The sequence below is a fragment of the Apodemus sylvaticus genome, chromosome 10, assembly GCF_947179515.1.
Source record: "Apodemus sylvaticus chromosome 10, mApoSyl1.1, whole genome shotgun sequence".
NCBI classification, from domain to species: Eukaryota; Metazoa; Chordata; class Mammalia; order Rodentia; family Muridae; genus Apodemus; species Apodemus sylvaticus.
Window position 1 is genome coordinate 52,686,341 of NC_067481.1, and position 9,038 is coordinate 52,695,378.

The following is a 9,038-nucleotide window of genomic DNA, read 5'->3' on the forward strand; positions in this document are numbered from 1 at the left end:
TGGAGTGGGACAGGAGTCAGAAGATCCCAACTTGGCCATAACATTCTTGGATAAAATTGGCAAAACCATGTCTTTCTCCAGATTTTTACTTATAAGTCTCAATTTCAAAACAGAGACAACCACTAGAGGCTTGGGCAAGGGACCAATGAGTGCAAGGCATGATGTCAGGTCTGCAGACTAGCAAAGGATGCTTTCTCCTATTGGCTCATTCACTGCAATTTAGGATCTACTCGCACCTATGAGAATGCTTGAGACAGCCAGCGTCTTTCTCACACAAAGGACTGGCTCCTTTGAGGGGACTGGAGTTTGGACTGAGGGAGGCTTCAAGGCAGGAATACCAATTATCTGAATATTCATCGAGTGAGTTTCATAGTGGGGGGTTAGCACTGAGCATAACAGCTGGACGTGCAGGTTGCAGAGAGACCTAATTTTAGAGTTGTTTTGACATTTTTCCAAGGTTTAGTCACTGGTGCCTGGGATAAGAGGAATCCTTAAATAGAGAATGCTGCTTTCTAAATGTGTGTCTGTCTAGTTACTTCCAAGGCACAGAGAAGATTCTGGCTAGAAAGGGGTAGGAGATGCCATGGCAAGCTGATGCTTTCTTTGGAGTTAAGTGTACAGCTATCTACCTCACGGGCCTATTTCAAACACTCCTACATATTTATGTGAAAGAAATGAAAACATATGCCCACAAACATGGAGACTGTACATAGCTTTCTAGCCACAGTCAAAATGAAGAAACCACTTAGAAATCCACCATAAAAATGTATAAACTTTGATAGAGCCAAGCAGTGGGTCTGAAATCAGCAACAATGCAGAGAACGGAGACCTTCGGGCACATGCTACATGGAAGAGTCAGTCACCCAAATTCACATGCAGAACAACTAAGGCCAAAACAGAAGGAAGGACACATGCTATTGTTTAGATGAAACCCCAGAATAGAGGTCACTGTGGGGCAAGGAAAACTGGCTGGGAATGGGCATAAGGGAAACTTCTATGTTGACATCATCTTGTCTTGGAAACATCCTATTTCCTCTACTTTGTGCTTTTGAGCCGAGAAAAATAGAATGCATTTTTGTTTCTGATTTCCAGTCTTCTCCCTTGGCTCCTGTCCTTCATTCACCCATGAACCTCCCTTCTCTGTTGATTCAGAACCTAGAACTTTGTAGGAACTCTGCCGTGGTACAGCCTTCTCCTTCTGCCCTGTTCTTTTGGCATGCTCCTAGAAAGCTCTGTTGCTCCTATTTTAGATCTTGATTACTTCCTGTGTTTTGTGTTCACAGTTGGTTATATCCACCCTGATAGGTACTCAGTAAATATAGGCTATGATGACTAATCTTAGGTGTCAACCTAACTGGATATGAAATCAATCTAAGTGAAAGTTACTGGGAATTCTCATGAGTGATCTTTCTAGGTTAGATTATTTGAAGTAGGAAGACCCAACCTAATCATGTGCAGTGTCTTCTAATGCCAATCTAGATAAAGATAGAGGGAAAAGGAAAATGTTGTGTTTAGTCTGCTTGGCTTTACTACCCTGTAGCTGCCTTTGCTGATAACAGAACAAGAACCTTTGGGCTTCTAAAATAGACCAATGGACAGCAGTTCTCCAAGAAACCTGCAGGCCTCCCAGCTCTAGTCTGGGATAACAAAGATATCCACCTCTTGGGATGATGAGCATCTATAGGATGCTTGCCCAGTGCACTGTGAGGTATCCATCGCTGGGTGACTCAGATCCTCTTTTAATATATGCAGTAAGCATGTGCGAATGCATGTGCATGTATGCTACTGTGGTTCTGGGAATCAAACCAGTACTTTGAGCATGCTAGTCAAGCACTCTACCACTGAGCTACAAACCCCATCCTTCCTGGCAGCCCAACTCCTTTCTGCTGTATTTGTTAGGACTGCACTGCATGGTGTTCTGGCTCCCTTCATTTTCCATCCGAGTAGGATGCGAGGCACACTGATCTTTGCAGGAGCATCCTCTGGGCCTCCAGAGAAGACTAAGCTGCCAACATTTCGTGGAGTAATTAAATGACAAATACCTGCAGGCTCTCAACTGGAAAGCTTGTAGCAGAGCAGCCTTTCCATATTCATAGGACTTAATCAAATCTGAAAGCACAGAGGCCCTTCTCAGCCTTTGTCCTAGGGGTCTTAACTAATAGGTGGGGAAACTGAGGTTCACATCGTCAGAACCGTGACTCTTTCAAGGACACACTGGACTTGTGCAGGGCAAGGTGTGTGTATCAGCGTCTTTTCTCCTGTTTCCATGGACAGAGGACAAGTCTGTGCCTCTCTCAGGCAAGACAGAGTCAGAGGCATTGCCTTCTTCTCTCCAATCACTCCCCGTCCTGAGAAGAGCAAGCAGTATTAGGTTGGGAGATTAGTGCAAAGAAGGGCTGCTGGGCAGACACTGTCCAGCTTTCCAAACATCCCAGCTTCTTCACATGTGTAGGCTCAGGGTCAGGACTTCCTCATGCATGTCAAGGAGGTCCAGATTCCCCAAGCTCCCCAGCCTTCACTGAGAGAAGAGACAGGAGGGAAGGGAACTTTGATACTACAGTCAGGCCTCAGCCCAAGGTGAGTTCATCACTGTGTCTCTACTGGTGATGAAGTTGCTAGTGGGAATTGATCTTATGGGGCTTCCTGTGTTCTCGGAGTTAGGTGCAAAGAGCACTTTCTTTGTGCTGGGGTAAAGCTTCTGTGCTGGGGCTGGGCCAGCCTGATTCTTGCTGCCTGCATAGACAAATTCCTTGGGGTGATGGAAGAACTAGGGAAGAGGAGTTGTCAGGGGAGAGCTGTCTCAGTTTCTTGTCTGAAGGACCAGATGGATGGGGAGGCTGCTTTAAACAAAGTAAGGACTGTGGGAGTCAGGGAGAGGGAGGGTTAAGGGTAACGCGCAGTCTAAAAGAGCTACAGAGCATCCTTGGAGTAGTTCAGGAAAAAGGTGGAAACAAAATCATATGGAGGTCCTAGGAGAGGCCTGGGCTGGTAGGAAGCATGCAGGCATGTGGGTGTGGAAATACATATATATGGAGGAGACAAAAAGAGATGGGGGGAAGAGAGAGAGAGAGAGAGAGAGGAGAGAGAGAGAGAGAGAGAGAGAGAGAGAGAGAGAGAGAGAGAGAGAGAGACCAAGGAACAGAGGGACAGAGGGACAGAGGGAGAGGCTGAGGCAGATAGTCTGAAGACTGGAGTGTGAACTCAGGGCAGGCTACACAGGGACTCTAGAGCTGAGTGATGGGTGGAGGATGAAGAGCAGGGAAGGTGAAGGGTAAGGAGATGGGGACCAGTAGTTTTGAAGGCAGGAGTGTGCCTGTCTGGAGCACTAAGGGTAAAGCCCACAGGCCAACAGTCACTGTCTCCTGGGAAATTCTTAGATATGTAAATTCTTTCCCTCTGCTTTAGTCTACTGCTTCAGAGGCAGAGCTCTTTAGGGCTGAACCAACACTGAAGTTTAAGATTCCACAGTGTCAGAGAGAGCCTTCCTTCACATTCCTCAGATCTGTTCCTAGCTACATTAGTCGAGTTTTAATGCTACAATAAACATCATTTTTAAACTGATACTTCTAGTTGCTTATTGCTAGTATGTGTAAATGAGCTGATTTAAACTGATCTTTAGTGCAGCAGCCTTGCCAAATTCCCTTGTGAATTCTAATAATCACATGATAGATTTGTTCCTTCAGATTTCCCGTGTGACTCCTGAATGAAATAGGAGGATGACAGAGAAGAGGCCTCGGATTTGGAAATGAGCTCTCTTGGTGGACTTAGTGAAAGCTCTGTCATTGACAAACAGGAGGTGGGGGGGGTGCAATTTAGACTGCAAAGCATTTTGCTAAAGGTTCTGTGTTCTCAAGCAAACTCCCTGCATATGAACTGGCTTACAGATAAGCCAGTTCTCCTTTTTGTCCCATTAAGACTGCCATAATTCCACAAGGAGCCAAAGCCAGAATCAGCCTTTCTGACTGACATATTTTTCAAGCAAGTGGAGGGGCACAATTTCTCAGATGTGGGTGGGATATTATTCTGGCTACTGTGGCCCATGATCCTGAGTTCCAGAGACATGAAACCTTCAATCCTCAGATACAGACAAGCCAGCACGATTGGTCCCCCTTATCTCCGACTTGGGTGACACATGACATCTCCACACAGAACTATCACCACAGAGATATTCTGGGTGATGTTTCCTCTTGTTTCACAGAGCAAATTCTTAAGTGTAGTTTCCATCTTGTGCCGAAACAATCATTTCTATGCAATAATCACAAGTAAGAAAAGGTATTCTAGGAATAACCTAGAAGTGTCTCTGATTTTCAGCCTCAAACATGAAATTATTCGAAAAAGGCCAAAAATTACAATGAGTCAGAGACTATGGGCTATATGGCATGGATATTCCTGTGTTCAGTACTTCCTGGAAGGACCTTTAGATTTGAAACCAATCCCTTGGGAAGATATCTGTATGTGGAAAGAGGATGTCTGGGATGTTAGAGGTGACCAAAGGTCACCAAAGGAAGCAATAGATTGTCAGAGTTCTTGCTCTGTCAGGCTGGGTGCTTGAGGGTCCCGGTGTCCTGGTATCTGGTTCAGCAGGGGTCCTGCGATGCCTCATCACTAGGTAACTGGCTTCAGGGCAATTTTATTTGCAGTAGGGAGAAATGGGAATGGTTAGGTGTCAAGTCAGAAGCTCCAGAGTCAGATGATTTTTAAGCTGGGCATGGTAACACATTCCTGTTCCTAGGAGACAGGAAAATAGGCAGGTTTCTGAGACTTCAAGGCCAACCTGGTCCACATAACAAGTTTCAGGTCAGTCAAAACTTCATACTGAGACTTGTCTTTAAAATTTTTTTAAGCTTGGGCTGGAGAGATGGTTCAACAGTTAAGAATACCGACTGTTTTTCCAGAGGTCCTGATTTCAATTCCCATCAACCGCATGGTGGCTCACAACCATCTGTAATGGGATCCGGTGCTCTCTTCTGGTGTGTCTGAAGATAGCAACAGTGTACTAGTATACATAAAATAAATAATTATTTTAAAAATATTCTTCAGCTAAGGCTTTAACTTAATCTTTCTGAGTCTGAGCTTCCTTATATCAAATCTCTCAAAATAAGCCTACAAAACCAGCAGTTCGAAGCCAACAGAGTCATAATAGAGGCAAGGATTCTGAGTGCCAGATCATGGGATGGCAGGATGTTTAGAGGACCAGCTGTTCACACTTCTCACACCTGTCAGTTACAAAAGGCTTGAACCCAAGGCCCTGTCTACCTAAAGTCTTGACGAGGACCTGGCTCTCTGATCCTGGGAAGGTAATGACCTGCTTTTGCTAAGGCTGTTGGGTGAAGAGATCCAGTGCTGAGCAGGGTCTGCATTATGCACAGACGTCACACACTCTGGAGACGCTCTCAGAGTATCCATCTATGGCTGCACAGACTTTGCAGTGCGTCTTGTGGCACATTAAGGATGCTGCTGCGGAGGCAGGTAGAGCCTTGGGCTCCTGGGTTGGGGAGAGTGGAATCCACCAGGCCTTGTGAAATAGTAGCTGATGCCAGGACCCAGATCTTCCCTTCTATTCCTCATACTTCTCTTTTCCTCCCTCCATCCTCTCAAGTTCCAATGCCTCAGTCTAAAGGTCAAAGTCACAGAGATGCACCAAGTCTATCATGGGTCCTATAGGCCAAGCCTTGGCTCAGGACACTGACACATGAACAGTGTTGAGGGCAGTTGGTACCTGAGAGAGAGAAGACATTTTTAAAATTTTAAGTCATAGTTTTGGGTCACAGGTCAGGCAGGCTTTTCAGCTTTCAAAAGAAGCCACAGTCTCTGGGTTCCAGAAACCAGAGCTAATGGAATACGAGTTTCAGCTGTCCATAGCCAAAATGATTTCTCCTTTCTGACTTTCAATTTCCTACCTGGCTAAATGGAAACAGTGGAACTTCCATCTTAGAAAGTTTCTCTCAAGGTGGATGGGATGCTTCACAGCTCTGGAAGATGATGGGCCAGGTTAGTAAAGAATCCTCCTCCATTATAAATACCCAAATGCAAAAATAATTGGTTAAAACATAGAACTCAGCACCAAAAAGAAAATTCTCATAAACAAAAGCATTATGAGTGTGAGTTGAGAAACATGGACACCATGATTACACCACTAATCTAAACTATGCCATGGCAACATTGTTTCATTCCTGTTATTGCTTAAGTAAAGGTCTTGCTGTTAGACTAGAACTTGCTCCATAGAGCATTGGCTTTTGACTCAGAGATACACCCGCCTCTGCCTCCCTAGAACTGGAATTAAATTTGTGCACAACCATGTCTGGCTACAGCAGCGTATTTCAAGAATTCCTAATTGGTTGCAGCCCAAACATCCAACTTAACAGAACAAATAGAGATAAATTCAAATGACAGAACATTGCACACAATAACAAGAAAGAAGCTAGTTATCCAAATAATGTGGATGAAGTTTGCAAGCAAAGCCAAGTAAAGAAGACAGTGGAGCATTTGTGCTCTCTGAGTTTGTCCTTAGATTGAAATAGAGATGAAGACAGAAACGCTGAAATTGGGCAGCTGATGCGTGACTCTATGCATTTGTCACAACCCATGGAAATTTATGTCGCAAAGAATGAACGTTAGTATATACAAGACTTTTTTTCTTTCTTCATTTTTTTAAAAAAAAATAAACTAGGATTCCAAAACACAATGCTATCTGTAACAAATAAGTGTTAGAAATGCATTGTGTGATGAAACTGAAGTATTGTGGGGCAGTGAGAGCTGGTCTGAGAAATGCTGGAAAATGATGTAGCACTGAAGACAAAATGACCGGAACTCAAGGATCCTATAACTGAGGATGGGACCGCATCCTAGGGTGGACCTGTGCCGAGGATTAACCAGTACCTAAGACTGACTATTCCTCAGGACAGAACTTTTGCTGACCATGTTGCTTCTTACTGGGACATAGGTTGGCTATTCTGAAGCTACATTACAAGCCATTTAGAGTTAAACAAATAAGTTAGTAAGTGATGAGATTTTGGAAGCCAGATTTCTCCCCCATCACAGAGTTACAAACACACAGGGCAGGGAGGCTAGGATGTATGCACTGACACTGGATTCAGGCCAGATGGTATAATAGATATGCAGATGGAGGCAGAAATAATCACAAGTCTGGATGCATGCAGGGGCTACGTGCAGTCACACGTTTCCTAGCTGTGTCCATCGACAGCCGGGTGATTTTGCCAAGCTGTGGGCTTATGTAAGTATTCTGAGTACATCTGAGGCAGGCTGGGTATTCTAAGGCCTTAAGATGAGGTATACTAAGTGCATTTCATCGTTCAACGTCACCAGTGCATGCAGGGTTTATTGAAACGAGCCCTATTATAAACTGAGGCACATCTGTACATGACATTCTGAGACAGGTAGATTGAGAGATTTGCCAACCTCTTACAGTTGCCAAGGGGTGGCAATGTAGAGGGGGGTTTAGTAGATATGACACAAGGGAAACTTCTAAGGCAATGAACTGTTCTGAGTGATGAATACATGACACATTGTATTGATTGAAACTCTTGTAACATCACAACACAAGCGGAGAATCCTAAGGTATACAGTTTTTATAAGACCATTTAGGAAGCTGAGGTGCCTACTGACTGTATCGTAAATGTACGGAACAACTCCCTGGAAGAGATGATGAGATGGCAAGGTAAGGAACCTTGGGAATACGTCTGTAAGTCAGAAGGCAACAGAAGCTGTGTAAGCACTTTGTATTTGGAAAAGCTGCTTTCCATGGGGGCATGGAGCATTAATTCTGAAACCTCTTTATGTGCTGGGTGAAGTCAAGTGCAGAGGGCTGATGGGAGGAGCCAGGTCTAAGGGAGGAGGCTACAGGTTAATGTGAGGAAGAAACCGATAATCCACATCGTAACAGTTAGCATTATAGGCACAGTATACATTTCTCTTTAGCTCACCATAGATACGGAAACTTAAAAATTTGGAAACATTTATAGGTATGTGCATATACATAGGTCATCACACATAAAGATCTCTTATTCTTCTGTTAGCTCAGATGAGAAGCAACTACATTTGGCTCCATTTACCCCAGGAAATGTATTCCAAAGACCCCCACACTGTGGCGTATCATCAAGCTCTGTGTATGGACAAGGTATCTTTATGTGTAAACCCACTATGCTCTATACTTTATACGTTACACACAACATGTCTCCTATTGTGGGTCACAATATAAGCTCATGGATGTTCCTACCTGTTGTGCCTTTGTTCCACTATCATGAACTTTAACCCTCTGAAACCATATCAAAATTTACAACCTTTTCTGATGTTCCAGTAGAATTTGTAAGGAAGGTAAAACTACTTGGGTAGTTACACCAGATGACTGAGAGTGGTCTAGTCATAGGACACTTTCCTGTTGCTTTCCCTACTGTAGCTTCATAGAAAGGGGAGCCACATGTTTTGCTGAATAAACTGGGTGGAGTAGAACTCACGGAAGCTGATAAGGTCTGGTTACAGGAAGAGCTGACACTGTTGTTCCAGCTTCTCAGGCAGGAGAATGCAATCTCTCCTTACCTTCTAGCGAACAAGGGTGGGGCATTTCCGCATGAGTTCAAATGAGGAGAAACTGTTCTTGTTAAGGGAGCAAATTATGACTCTGAAACTCATTGGAAAATTCACAGATGCTTACTTAAAGTTGAATTGACAGCCTTAAAAGAAGGAGAAGAAATATGGATGGAAGACTCTGGGGAGGGGGTGGGTATTTGGGAAAATTCAAAGATTCCTGGCGAGAGAGATGGAAAAAGAGCAATTAGGTGGAGCTCCGGGAATTCTGCAGAAGAAGGGAGGAAGGACTGTAGGTGTCAGAGGGGTCAAGGATGCAATAAAAAAAAAAAAAAAAACCATACATCAATCAACCTGGGCTCGCAGGCTTCACAGAGACTGAACAGAGACTCGGCATGGAACAGAGCAAGGTCCTCTGCATGGATGTTACAGTTGTATAGTTTGTCTTCTCTGGGGACTCCTAACAGTGGAAGCAGGGGTTGTCTCTGACTCCT

At 44.2% G+C, this 9,038-nt stretch overlaps 1 pseudogene; it reads left to right on the plus strand.

Annotated features, from left to right (window-relative positions):
* The first annotated feature begins 8,286 nt into the window (after nt 1-8,286).
* LOC127694395 (protein C3orf33 homolog) lies at nt 8,287-8,795 on the plus strand (annotated as a pseudogene).
* Nucleotides 8,796-9,038: the final 243 nt, after the last annotated feature.